General features: G+C 41.1%; 1 pseudogene; it reads right to left on the bottom strand.

Annotated features, from left to right (window-relative positions):
- Positions 1 to 103: 103 nt before the first annotated feature.
- Positions 104 to 14,089, bottom strand: LOC137740164 (periodic tryptophan protein 2-like; annotated as a pseudogene).
- Between the last annotated feature and the right edge of the window lie 434 nt (positions 14,090 to 14,523).

The raw sequence follows: 14,523 nt of genomic DNA, 5'->3' as shown, positions 1-14,523 counted from the left end.
TGCGTATACTTCGCAAGAAATTGCAAAAACAATTGAACGAATTTCGTTCGTTTATATCATTCCAAACTCTACATAGACAGAAGCAGAATAGGGAAAAAGGAAAACTTCGAGACATACATATCCCCGGGACTAACTCCGTTTGTCAATATAGTACAGAAAAACCGCAAACCGGCATCAGATCGTACGATGAATCCCTATTACGGTCGGATAATGTTTCAAAACAAATCTACTTCGAACTATCTGAGAGACAACATTAACGGATGCCTCTACTACATGCGCCTGCGACGATTGCAAGACTATCCTGCACGGATGATGTTTCAAGCGACAAACTGCAGTTCTTGTCTCTGAGTCCCAATTTCACAGCTCTCAATACAGCGACTAGGGTTCCCAAACCAAGCAAGCAGATTTTACACATTGCAATGAAAACAGTAATCTTTTACTCTGAAAATTTTGTCGAGGTGTTTAGCAGCGTTGCAACATTTTTCATTTCCCTGAGCTTGCTGAACATAAATATCGAAGCATACATTCATTGGAAGAACATGTCTCTTTCAAATCCTGATGTGTTCTTGTTATTGCCTTCTGTAGGGTTACCATGAACTTTGCAGAGCTCCTGCAAGACAAAACATACGCAAACCATCAGTGAGATCCTGCTATGAAAACAATGCTACTGTAATGCGTTCACAGCATCTGAACTCGGTAGAAACGGAAGCCAATAAAAGTACCTGACACCACCGAAGTATGAACTCCAAATGTGGGCGACTTTCTAACAGATCTGCAAATACCTCAATTAACCTTTGCAAATGTCTGTACGCAATTGATGAGATGACAGCAGGGATGTCTATCGGACTAACTTTGAAAATACACTTTTTATATAGACTCTCTTCGTTTAATCTGAGACTAAGGATTAAAGCCTTGCTCAATTTATCTTCATTGAGTGCAGCATCAACAGCCTGCAGAACAATGTAATCAGGAAACAAATGAAAAGAAAACAAAATTGAAGGTAGAAATCTACAAAAACTAAGAAAATTAGTGCCATTTTAACAAAGGGTCACACCATTAGTATTTACCTCCAAATTTTCTCGCAAGCCTTCCAATCATGAATTCATTAATATCCATTATAAACCTTGTATAAAATCTATATCTCTCTCCCCTCCCCATCCACTCTCCCTGCCAATGACATTCAGTAGCTCTCCCCCTAACTTTGGAACAGAGGCACCTTTGTTCCCATGGGGCCTCCTCTAGGTTCAAAGGTGGACAGTCTACCTAGTTTTTCTTCAATTAAGTTTATGTTTTTATCAGACAAATATTGATGTTTAATTTGAGCAATTGTATTAATGGTAGCATACTGAGTTTTAACAAAACAAAGCTTTAAAAATTTTTGATGGGTAATCTGAGTAGAGGGAATTTTGTAATATTTCAAAGTTTCACCAAGTACCTCAGGTGTGACATCAATGTCAAGATCAGTTGGGTCAAAGATAAAGGAATCATCAATTGAATAAACTAGAACTCCCTCTGTTGTTGCTGCTGAGAAGCTCCGACCAGTGGGGGCAATTCTCAAGCATTTTGTTCTAACAACTGGCCTTCCATGGTTAGGCATGGATCCTGGTAAATCATAACCCAACTTTCCCCGGGTTTGCTTGTCAACACCTTCTTCTATATCACTGTTATCATCGTCAATTAAATCCAGTGGTCCAGCATCTGTCATATTCTTTGAGTTTAAGAAGTCAAGAACTCCATCCAAAGATACATTGTGAGTTATTTGAAACCTCTGCAGCAACACCTGCGAAAATAAATCCACTACATCAATAGACCTAAAAAATTGAAGGTTTGAACATAATGAAGAAGTGGAGTTCCTCTACAAGCTAGTTTTAGAGAAATACCATGGTACCCAGTGACGCAGACAGGAGATGTACCCAATCACCCAATCTCTACCTCTCATCTCTGTCTCCGTTCAAGATATTCAAGTACAGTCCATGGCTTCAAACAAAGAACAAGTCATGACTATCGGCACTACCTCCATTGAAAAACAGCTGGTTCAGATGAAGGAAACAATTGCAAGGCTGATAAAGACTGCAGAGGAGAAAAACTTGCAAACCGCCGAACTCATTAACCGTCTGGAGGCACAGCATGGCGTCAAAGTGAAACCAAGCTCTCTTCCAACTAAGAAGACCGAAGAAGGCTTTGACCTAAATGCCTACGAACTCATGTCAAAGGCTAGGCATGACTTTGCTTCCTCTTCAAATCTTGAAAAGAAGGTTTCAAACACCGTCAACGACAAAGATCGTGACCTCACCGAGACTCAAAAGAAGTTGAAGGAGCATGATTACGGAGTTGACAACAATAAAGCTGGACTTGGCTTCACACCAAATGCACTCGTGAAGATTTCAAGCAAAGCGAAAAACGCTAGCGCTCAACACATCAGCGTAAGCATTGAACAAAATCAAGAGGAGCCTAAACCTCCTATTCGAGTGTCAGTCTTCGATAGGCTGAATCATTCAAAACCCAGAATTTCGGCACTTGATCGTATTGGTGGGCAAGACCGAACTTCCATGTTCAAGAGGCTTAACGCGCCAACATCCCAAAGCTCTGTTTTTGAAAGGTTGTTAAAGCCTAAGAAACAAAGCAACACAGCTATCTCTCCTTTGCGACGATCAGCTTCGGAAAGATTTGAAGATAATGAGAAGCCTTTTGGAAAGAGGAAGACAACACCAAAGGAAGAAAAGTTCGATGGGTTAGCAGAAAAAGGCGACGTTCGAAGCTTGATTCCTTCAAGGATGAAGCGCCAATCAATCCTATAGGTCGACACAAAAGGACCACTGAAGGTAAGGAGCCGCATCATCGTCCACACTGGCAAATCTTCATGCCAACAAACCCAAGAGGATGGCACTGAAGATGAAATCCCTAAGAAAGACGTTACTTCTGGCTCTTTCGACTCAAAGTCTTCACCTCGACCGTTGGGGGCATGCTCCAAGTCAAGTGAAATTGGAGGATGGACTCATGTCATTCCGAAGAAACTGCACGAGAAACATACGTCTTCTCCACAAGTGCAACAATCAGAAAGGGGGCAAAGCAGGTTTCGCCAACCTCCAAAGCAATGTGAAAATGTTGAAGATAAAAAAAAATTTCAACACAAAGATCGTTCATGCGCGATCTCTTCTTCCTCGAAGACTTATTCAATTCCTCAATCAAGGCTCCTTACTATGAAGATTGTGAGGAATGCATTTCGAAGATCGCTTCGAATAAATTGGACAAGCTGCAACCCTCTTGTCCACAAGTTTATCAGTCGAAAATGGGGCAAAACAGCTCTTGTCAACCTCCAGAACAATGTGAAAGTGTTGGAGATAATGAAATTTCGACACAAAGATCATCCATCCCCATCACAATGTGCGACCTCTTCCCAGAAGACTTCTTCAATTACTCGGTCAAGGCTCCTTCCTATGAAGATTGCGAGGAACGCCTCTCCCAGATTGCTTGACAAATCCACAACAACAACCAAAAGCTCCTTGTTCGCACGAGCCTAAAAGGTGACAACCAACGCTCCTTGCCTGCACGAGCTGAAACTGCAAACGGTACCACAAGCTCCTTGTCTGCACGAGCTGAAACTGCAAACGGCACCACAAGTTCCTTGTCTGCACGAGTTGAAACTGCAAACAACAACCAAACGCTCCTGGCCCGCAAGAGCATAAACTGTATACGACAAAATCATTATCAAAATCACCAAAAAAAAAAAAAAAAAAAAAAAAAAAAAAAGAAGAAGGAAATAACACATCTTGGTGATATATATGTTTTATCTATATTTAGCACAATACACTGAATAAAATAAAGCATGTCCATTGATCTCCGAGAAATTACAAGTGCGTACAAAAAAAAAGAAAAAAGATGGAGCTTTCACAAAGGTTGTTCACGTGAAGCCCCACTACTTGGCAAAACTCTAGGAGCGGGAGACATCGAAGATAGATTATTCGAGACCTCAATACTTGGTGGAACGCTAGATGACGCAGGAAAAAGGTGCCTCCGGAAGAAATCCGCAAGCCTTTGACAGTCACTTTGAATTCGACCTTCAGATTCTTGCAGCTGATCAAGCTTCCTCTTCATGCTCGTCGAATAATTATTTGCAAGCACGTGCAAACCTCTATTCTCATACTTAAGCTGTTTGATCTCTTGTTTAAGATTTTCCACCTCCGCCATCAATGATTCAACTTGACGGGATCGAGCAAGTAGGCGTTGGCCCATGTTGGACACGGAGCCCGCACACTGAACACTGAGAGCTAGGGACTCTTGAACGGCCAACTCATCGGACCGTCCTGAAAGCAGCCTACTATCTCTAGGAGTGAGGAGGTTCCTAGCTACTATTGTAGCTGTTGTTGCATCCTTTATCACGGAGTCTTCACCTGTAAGAGGGCCACTAGAAGATAAGAAAGACGGGCACCATACATTACCCTGACGCGGCGCACCCGTGTCACTGCTGAGACTCAAATCTAAGCAAATGTTAGATGAGTTAGCCATTTTCAAAGGTGTTAAAAGAGAAGGGTTGGATGAAGTAAAATCTCAAAGGGCCGATAAAACAAAATACACCGGAGACGATTTTCACGAATGGGCAATCTTCAAAGTGTGCATGTTGGAGGTGATCGATACCTCTATAAAAGGAGAGGCGACACAACCACCGATTCAAAAAAAAAAAAATTGAAGAGACCACTCTTCAAATTTTAAAAGCCTGATTTTCCTGCGTAAAGTTCGGCAACGCTCTTCAAACACAATCTCGGCTTTTCAGATAACACGTGCAACTTTGTTAAAGATCTCTGACAAAGTTGAAAACGCGTGGAGGTCATTATCCCAACTACCACACAATTTTTTGCCTCTATAAAAACAGAAGGAGGAACAGGGTTGTTCATTCAGAAATCGAAGAGACGCTTGCTCAGAAATCAAAGAGGCGTTTGTTCAGAAATCAAAGAAGTATCACCCTCCAAACCTCAAAAGTCGGGCCGCTCGTTCAAGGATCGAAGAGTCATCACTCTCTGAATTTCAAAAGCTGGGTTTTTTTCAGATTTGTCATCACCCTTCATATGCAACCCCAGCTTTGCAGAAATCACGGGCAACTTTGTCAAAGATTTCTGACAAAGTTGAGAATGCGTGAATCTTAATGTTTCAATTACCCAACAGTTGTCGACATTGGTAAAGGAACAGTACCACCACTTGCTATTGGAAAATCCCTATATATGTCGACCTTCATCTTTTATGGCAAGGCAGACCTGCAAAAAATGCCCAACTCTTCCTCACCTCTGAGGGCGCACTCCCAGCAAAGCCTCTCGAAATACTCAATTTTCTTCTTCCCCAAAGAAGATACCAGATGCCTGGAGTACAGATGAGGCAAGAGGAAACGGTAGATCGAAGCATGTGGAGACAAGCACAACAAATATATGTGCTGATTCATTCGCTGCTTCTTCAAAAGCAAAAGTATCTCATATCATCAAGGGCGAAAGCAAAGGTATCTCATATCATGTTTTTTCCCTGTCTTTTCCTTTGCCCTTGTTCTCACCTGCCAAGACAAGGACAGAGAAAGCAATATGTCGGAACCTCCACTCAAACTTGCACTGCCACCAAGAAGTGATGGTCCATTCAAATGAAAGGTTTGCATTTCACTCCTGTATCAGAGGACAAATACTACAAGAGAAGATGTCAAACCTGCATAAGGAAATACCACTTCTGCAAAGGGAGCAAGTAAGGCAAGTGAAAATGATACATCGAAGCATGTGGAGACAAGCACAACAAATATATGTGCTGATTCATTCGCTGCTTCTTCGAAAGCAAAGAACCTGTGCCTGGTTGCTTACCTAGCGTTGCTCTCGAGTGCTTGTCTTCAACTGTTGATGAGTCTTGAATTCTCTCAGCGCATACTTCAGGACAGGCGACGGAGTGTCGGCTCTTTACACTGAAGCTGCCAAGCATAGGTGAATTGCTGAAAAGTGATGCCTTGAAATACCATTTAAAGGCAAAGGGTTGCGCACCACCTCGGCTATGTAAAAGAAACAAGCAGAGAAGAATGCGGTACAAGGAGCTGGAACAAACTGCTGGAGCACGATGCCTTCCCCTGCAGCACCATCCAGACAGAAGAGTTTAAGTCAAATCCAAGCTCGACATCATTGTTCTAATCAAAGAGCTCGAGAAGCTTCAATAACCCTCCGCTGGCGCCGTCACCAAAGAGCAAAGCCTCGCCGCGCGATGCTGTTAAATCGTCAACACTTCTTCAAAAAGCAAAAGTATCTCATATCATGCTTTCTCCATGTCCTTTCCTTTGTCCTTGTTCTTACTCGCATGGCAAAGAGAAAGAGAGCAATCAGCCGGCACTTGGAGCCAGTCTTCCGATCTGGAACCGACTACCTGGAATCTATTCCCTGGTTGCTTACCTAGCGTTGCTCTCGAGTAGTCATCTTCAACGGTTGATACACTTCCAGAGAAGGGACCACTTCTGCTTGGAGAACAGCTAAGACGAGTGACAATGAAACATCAATCTTGTGGATCGTCAGCAAACGCAACAACTGTATATGCTGAGTCATCCTCTAACCCTCTTCAAATATGAATTGGAAAGATTGAACAAAGAAACAGGTCATCACCTCCACCTCGTGCTTGCCTGCCATGTGTCTGAATCCTGAAACCACTCATGGTCTTATTTTCACTCAAGATCAAGCATCGATGACCCTTGAAGAAATCACAAGTCCGATTCAAAATCAAGTGTTCACCACCCTTGAATCAAATTCAACTCCAGATAAAAGGAATAAGTTCAGACATTCGGAGGAGACCAAAAGAATCCTCCAGCCCAGTTCAAGATTAAGCCTGTGGAAAATCAACGATTGGAGGAAACCAGAAAATCTTCCAGTCGAACTCAAGATCAAGCCTCGACAGCCCTTGAAGAAATTTCCCAGCCCTTTCAAGATCAAGCCTAGACGGCCTTTGAATCAATGTCTACATTAAGGTACTTTAAAACACATCTTCTACACGTGACAAGCACATGTATACAATGCGCCTTGAAGTGGGGGCATTTGTAGACATTGAAATTTCGGTAAAACAAAAGTTCACCAATGCATTAAAGTTTTGACGTGTCAAGGCATACATGGCATACGCCACGTGTCGTACAAATTGTACACATGGCGTGTGACTCAACAAAATAGAAAGAAATACCCTTGAAGGATTAAACAAGTTTTTCTTCTCATTTTGGGCAATGACAAGGCAAGTACATTTCAATCCATTGAGGATCAAAACAAGTTTTTCTTCTCATGTTGGGCAATGACAAGGCAAGCACACTTCAATCCATTACGGATCAAAGCAAGTTTTTCTCATTTGGGCAATGACAAAGCATACACATTTTAAGTTTAAAATGGTGTTAAGTGGGAAATTAGGCCATAAGTTAGACCACTTCAAGTTTAAAATGGTATTAAGTGAGAAATTAGGCCATAAGTTACACCACTTCAATTTCAATATTGCCTTAAGTGGGAAAATTAGGCAATGGTGCTTGGAAAAGAAAAAAAATATTTTGTGGTGGTGATTCATTCTCAAAGCCTATAAATAGGCTTCTCCATCAAGGTATCAAGCATCAACCAATTCACAAATACATTTCTCTACTCCCAAATTGGAAGAGAATTCCTCAAATCCTTGAAGCTTTGAAACTCCAAAGCTCTCAAGCATCCAAATTCCCAAGAATTCCGAAGGATCAAGAAAGCACTCTTCGTTCTTCGCCAAATCCTCCTTCAAGATCAAGCCCCAACGGCCCATGAAGAACTCACACCAACTTAAGATCAAGCCCCGACGGCCCCTTGAAGAAAGTGTTCATCCATTCATCAACTGTTCATCCTAAGATCAAGCCCCAACGGCCCTTTGGATCAACAACCTCAACAAACTCATACACCCATTCTTCAAGATCAAGCCCAACGCCCCTTGAAGATCCGTTCATCAACTGTTCATCCTTAGATCAAGCCCCGACGGCCCTTTGGATCAACAACTCATCCACAAACCTACACCCTACGAAGATAGAATCAGAGGACCAAATTTGAGAGAGATCGTAACCCCAAAATCATTAAACACAAAATATTATTTTGTGCCACGTATTCTTGTTCCTCGTCGTCAGGAATTTTTCGTGTTCACAAATTTGGGAACAGGCGACGGAGTGTCGGCTCTTTACACTGAAGCTGCCAAGCATAGGTGAATTGCTGAAAAATGATGCCTTAAAAGACCATTTAAAGGCAAAGGGTTGCGCACCACCTCGGCTATGTAAAAGAAATAAGCAGAGAAGAATGCGGTACAAGGAGCTGGAACAAACTGCTGGAGCACGATGCCTTTCCCTGCAGCACCATCCAGACAGAAGAGTTTAAGTCAAATCCAAGCTCGACATCATTGTTCTAATCAAAGAGCTCGAGAAGCCTCAACAACCCTTCGCTGGCGCCGTCACCAAAGAGCAAAGCCTTGCCACGCGATGCCGTTAAATCGTCAACACTTCTTCAAAAAGCAAAAGTATCTCATATCATGCTTTCTCCATGTCCTTCCTCATTATCTCCAACACTTTCACATTGTTCTGGAGGTTGACAAGAGCTGTTTTGCCCCCTTTTCGACTGATAAACTTATGGACAAGATGGTTGCTGCTTGTCCAATTTCTTCGAAGCGATCTTCGAAATGCATTCCTCACAATCTTCATAGCAAGGAGCCTTGATCGAGGAATTGAATAAGTCTTCGAGGAAGAAGAGATCGCGCATGAACGATCTTTGTGTTGAAATTTTCTTATCTTCAACATTTTCACATTGCATTGGAGGTTGGCGAAACCTGTTTTGCCCTTTTTCTGATTGGTGCACCTGTGGAGAAAACGTATGTTTCTCGTGCAGTTTCTTCGGAGTGACATGAGTTCATCATCCAATTTCACTTGACTTGGAGCATGCCCCCAACGGTCGAGGTGAAGACTTTGAGTCGAAAGAGCCAGAAGTGACGGCTTTCTTAGGGATTTCATCCTCAGTGCCATCCTCTTGGGTTTGTTGGCATGAAGATTTGCCAGTGTGGACGATGATGCGCCTTCTTACCTTCAGTGGTCCTTTTAGAGGCTTTGCTGGGAGTGCGCCCTCAGAGGTGAGGAAGAGTTGGGCATTTTTTGCAGGTCTGCCTTGCCATAAAAGATGAAGGTCGACATATATAGGGATTTCTCAATAGCAAGTGGTGGTACTGTTCCTTTACCATTGTCGACAACTGTTGGGTAATTGAAACAGTAAGATTCACGCGTTCTCAACTTTGTCAGAAATCTTTGACAAAGTTGACCGTGATTTCTGTAAAGCTGGGGTTGCATATGAAGGGTGATGACAAATCTGGAAAAGCCCAACTTTTGAAATTCAGAGAGTGATGACTCTTCGATCCTTGAACGAGCGGCCCGACTTTTGAGGTTTGGAGGGTGATACTTCTTTGATTTCTGAACAAACGCCTCTTTGATTTCTGAGCAAGCGTCTCTTCGATTTCTGAATGAACAACCCTGTTCCTCTTTCTTTTTTTATAGAGGCAAAAAATTGTGTGGTAGTTGGGATGATGACCTCCACGCGTTTTCAATTTTGTCAGAGATCTTTGACAAAGTTGCACGTGTTATCTGAAAAGCCGAGATTGTGTTTGAAGAGCGTTGCCGAACTTTACGCAGGAAAATCCGGCTTTTAAGATTTGAAGAGTGGTGTCTCTTCAATTTTTTTTTTTTGAATCGGTGGTTGTGTCGCCTCTCCTTTTATAGAGATATCGATCACCTCCAACATGCACACTTTGAAGATTGCCCATTCGTGAAAATCGTCTCCGGTGTATTTTGTTTTATCGGCCCTTTGAGATTTTACTCCATCCAACCCTTCTCTTTTAACACCTTTGAAAATGGCTAACTCATCTAACATTTGCTTAGATTTGAGTCTCAGCAGTGACACAGGTGCGCCACGTTAGGGTAATGTATGGTGCCCGTCTAAATGAGAAAAACTTGCTTTGATCCGTAATGGATTGAAGTGTGCTTGCCTTGTCATTGCCCAACATGAGAAGAAAAACTTGTTTTGATCCTCAATGGATTGAAATGTACTTGCCTTGTCATTGCCCAAAATGAGAAGAAAAACTTGTTTAATCCTTCAAGGGTATTTCTTCCTATTTTGTTGAGTCACACGCCATGTGTACAATTTGTACGACACGTGGCGTATGCCATGTATGCCTTGACAAGTCAAAACTTTAATGCATTGGTGAACTTTTGTTTCACCGAAATTTCAATGTCTACAATAGACAAGGAAAATTATATACACCCTAACTTCTCTTTTCCCAACTTACATGGCATTCTCACACTGGAATTAAAAACATTTTTGTTTTACCAATGCAATGATATATTTCTCAACTGTGGGAAATAAAAAACATTGGGAGAAAAAAGTTGGTGTATTTTCTAAAGAATAAGTTTAGATGATTGATGTAGAAACAATTAGATTGTAACAGGTTTAAGGCCAGAAAAATTCTACCCAAGAGCATATGCATACAAGAAGTAAAAGAAATAAGCATACAAAAGTTAGAAAAAAGCGCCTATTATTTCAAAAATGATATACAACAAGCTGCTTAAAGTTCATCCTATACACGAATGAAATGGAGTATTCAGGTAACCATGGAAGTTGCACAGCCCTAATCAAAGTTCTCATTAGATGTTTGATGTTCTGAATATGTGACTTATACTTGCAGAAATCTTAATTCATTGGAACACTGGCCAAGAGGTGGAAAGTTGAACAGCTCTTTTAAAAAACCTCATCACATTTTGGCTAAAGTTGCAATAAATCAAAGTAAATAATAGTATCTTATGTAAGAATGAGTACAAAGCTTGTAACCCAACTGTTAATAAAAATATAGCTCATGCTTTTCCAAGCAGTTTATTCAAGCATAAAAAAGATGCAAGATGTGTGTGTGCATAACTGCATATAGCTCGATGTTAAGGTCTTGATGTTCCAGCCAGAAAACGAAACAGCAACAGAAAATGCAAAAAACGAAAGCTTGAGAAACATCATCGAGTGTGAATCATGTTGTTCAAAGCTTGCCCATGTAAGAAACTAACCTGATCAGCAACATCATACATGCAGATGTATTTGCTACTTCCTCCAGCTAATATGTAAGTCCCATCAGCTGAATAACATAAAGTTGTGAAGAATTTTCCTGAACTTGAGTTGGCAGCTGATCTACGATCTGTCATAAGACGACCTCCAGAAAAATCCCTACGGCCCTCAATGGTATACATTAATAAACAATCAATTGGGTCCCAGAAATGAATTTGACCATCTAATGTGCTGCTAGCCAACTGCTTTCCATCAGGGCGGTAAACCAGTGTAAGAACATCATGTGTATGAGTAAATGTTTCAACAACACCTTTTCCATCAAAAACATCCCACAACCGAATTGTTCTGTCCCATGATGATGAAGCTAAAGTTGCCTGCATGTGGAAGAAAAACATCGCATCAAGCTCCAACAGCTATCAACGTTAAACCTTGCAAATAAACTTTGGTTGCATGAGAAAATAAAAACAATATACATAAAGAAAACACCTTAAATCATAAATAGGAACCAACTCTATAAAAGTATATGCATCTGCAACAGCCCGAGTAAGCATTATAGAAGCATGTGCATTTATAATAAACCAACACAACAATTATACCAGCAGAACAATCAAATATAATATAAGTAAACTCACATTTGTAGGAGAAAACATCAAACCATGAACAGGACCTTCATGGCCGCTAAGAATATCCAACAGGCGGCTTGTCTTCATCGACCAAACAAAGATCTATTGTACGTAACATTAAGAAAATTCAGGAAACAGAACTAAAATGAAGCATTAAGTCAAAAAGATGTGATCAAAGGGGCAAATACCTCAAAGGAATCAAGGGTTCCAGCACAAATCACTTCACCACTCTGATCTGCTGCCAGTGAAACAAACTGCCTAGTTTCAGGGGTGGTAAATGTTCTAAAATTTCGATAACGGTACGAATCCCATGCACGAACAGTCCCATCCAGAGAGGCACTTAGGAGACTATGGCTGTTAGCCATAAAGTGGAGTGCGGTGATGGCATTAGCGTGCTCAGAGAATGTTATAAAGCGGAACCCTGATGAAACAGTCCAGATCTGCGTAAGAAAAAGAGTAAGCTCTCTATGTATGATAGTCCATAATTGCATTTTGTACAAAATATTAATAATCCGCACATTGGCAAGTTGAATGTAATTATGAAAGTGGAAATAGAAAATGGGTGTGGTAATGCAACAATACATCACAAACCCACAAACTGTCATGTATTATTAAACTCACTAGACAATTCTATAGTACATATATCACCAATTATCATATGATCTAGTGGCACCCAATCTCCACTTTCTTGTAGAACATCCTAAGATAAAATCACATGGACAACAATTGTTGACTATAAAAAAATCATTCGTTATGAGAATCATAAGACAAGGGTGTGGTAATGCATAGTCATCGTAACATACAAGTAATATGACCTACAGTACAAAAGTATTCTAAGTTGCATCTTTGATAGTCAGTTATGAAATCAGTCATCATTTATTAAGGGAAACACATGCTACAACCGAAACAAATGGATTAAATAAAAAGGGTTAGTATTACACTGAAGAAAAACCCACAAAAGAGACAATATATGAATCTTCAAATAACAGCTAACAAATTTCTATCCTCATTCTTAAATCATAAAAGCGTACAGATATAGCTAAGATGGTTGAACTACAAAGTTGCATGGAACTACATAGTTAAGTCCTCTAAATAAAAAGCTTCCCATTCTAAAAACTCATATACCTTGACTTTGTTATCATCTGCTCCAGTGGCTAACAGTTGCGAATCTGGTGAATAAGCAAGACAATTCACATCGAAGTAATGCCCCTGCTGCTTCAATATATAACTCTCTGACTTCCACTCCCACACAAGCAACTGTCCAAGTTTCGCACACCCAAACGTTAGCCAATTACCAAGTTCATTAAAAACTGCCGTTGTAATTTTCTCTCTTGATATCGACAACAAGTGCAAGCACACAAAATCAGGCATTTGATACATCCCAAATACACCATTTGAGAACCCAACAACCAACATATGAAGGCCCCTATGATAATCACAAGCTGTCAACTTCGTCTAGGACTGCAAAAAATTGTTCTTCCCCAATAACTCCCATTTCCTGTTTTGCAAATACCCACCTTCTTCATCCAAGTCACCTTCTCTGCCCTCATAACCCTTTCTCTTCTTCACGTTACCACTTCCAATACCTTCAACTTCATCATCACCATCCCTAATCGGTGTATCTGGTGAGGCTGGCTCTTTAACTTCCGTTCCATCAGATTCACCTTCATTGTCGCTCAAACCCCAACTAAACACATAACAATCATGGGTAACCGTATAAACATTGCATACCTTATTCGTGTTCTTATCAATTCCCAAAAAAACACCCACAACGGTATCTCTATGACCCAAAAACATAAATGCCTTCTTTTTAACCCCACCCGGCTTCAATTTTTTCATACAAAACAACCTAGCAGTCAAATCTTTCGACCCGACAAGCAAATAATTCGAGTCTGGGCTCCAATCCAATGCCACAACCTTATCATCACAATCAGCAAAAGTCCTAACCAATTCAAATGGAAAAAACTCTTTCTTAAAGCCAGGAGAGCGCCAAATTTGGACCAACTTACCGGTTGCCACCGCAATAAACGTCCCGTTCGGGCTGAATTCGAGGGCATTGACGGGTTTTTGAAGGAAATGCGGTGAAGCACCACGCGCTGGCGGAGGTTGATGAAGAGGCATCGGCGGTTGTCATCGACTGCGAGGAGAAAGACCCCGTCAGGCGAGGCCGCGATTCGGGAGATGTTGGAGGAAGATTGGAAAGGAAGAGTTGTGGTTTGGGATTTGATGAGGTCGGTGACGGTGACTCTGTTACCGACCGGTGAGATTAGCTCGGTGTTATTGGTGATTTCGGCGTTGCCTCCTCGGTACGGAGCTCCGAGGAGGTTCTGGAACCTGTAGTTCATTGTTTTTTCACAGTTCTGGTAGCCAAGAAAATCGCAGGACTAAAATGAGCAGAATTTTCTCGGCAACCAACCAGACTTTCCAGAGCTTAAGGTTTAGCTAGGGTTTAAGCGATGTTAAATTTACAATTTGGGTCCCGTATTTCATGTAAATTTTCATTTTGCCCTCTGATAATTTCAATTTGGGTTTTTATCACAAATGGTCCCTGAAATTGACCCTTACTATCAAGATGGTTTCAGAAATTAAAAATCAATCAATATAGTCCCTAAAAATAGGTATCGCAAATCAATGTGGTTATTATGTCACAATTCTGTTAAAAGTTTCGTTAAGTGCTGATGTAACACATAAATGGGGCCCACAAGATTTACAGGTTTTTTTTATCACAAATGATTCCTGAAATTGACCTACACCATCAAAATGGTCCTTGAAATTGAAAATCGATCAATATAGTTCTTGAAAGTAGGTGTCGCAAATCAATATGATCA

Source organism: Pyrus communis, chromosome 7 (assembly GCF_963583255.1).
Source record: "Pyrus communis chromosome 7, drPyrComm1.1, whole genome shotgun sequence".
Taxonomy (NCBI): domain Eukaryota; kingdom Viridiplantae; phylum Streptophyta; class Magnoliopsida; order Rosales; family Rosaceae; genus Pyrus; species Pyrus communis.
This window is presented reverse-complemented; position numbering and strand designations above follow the sequence as displayed.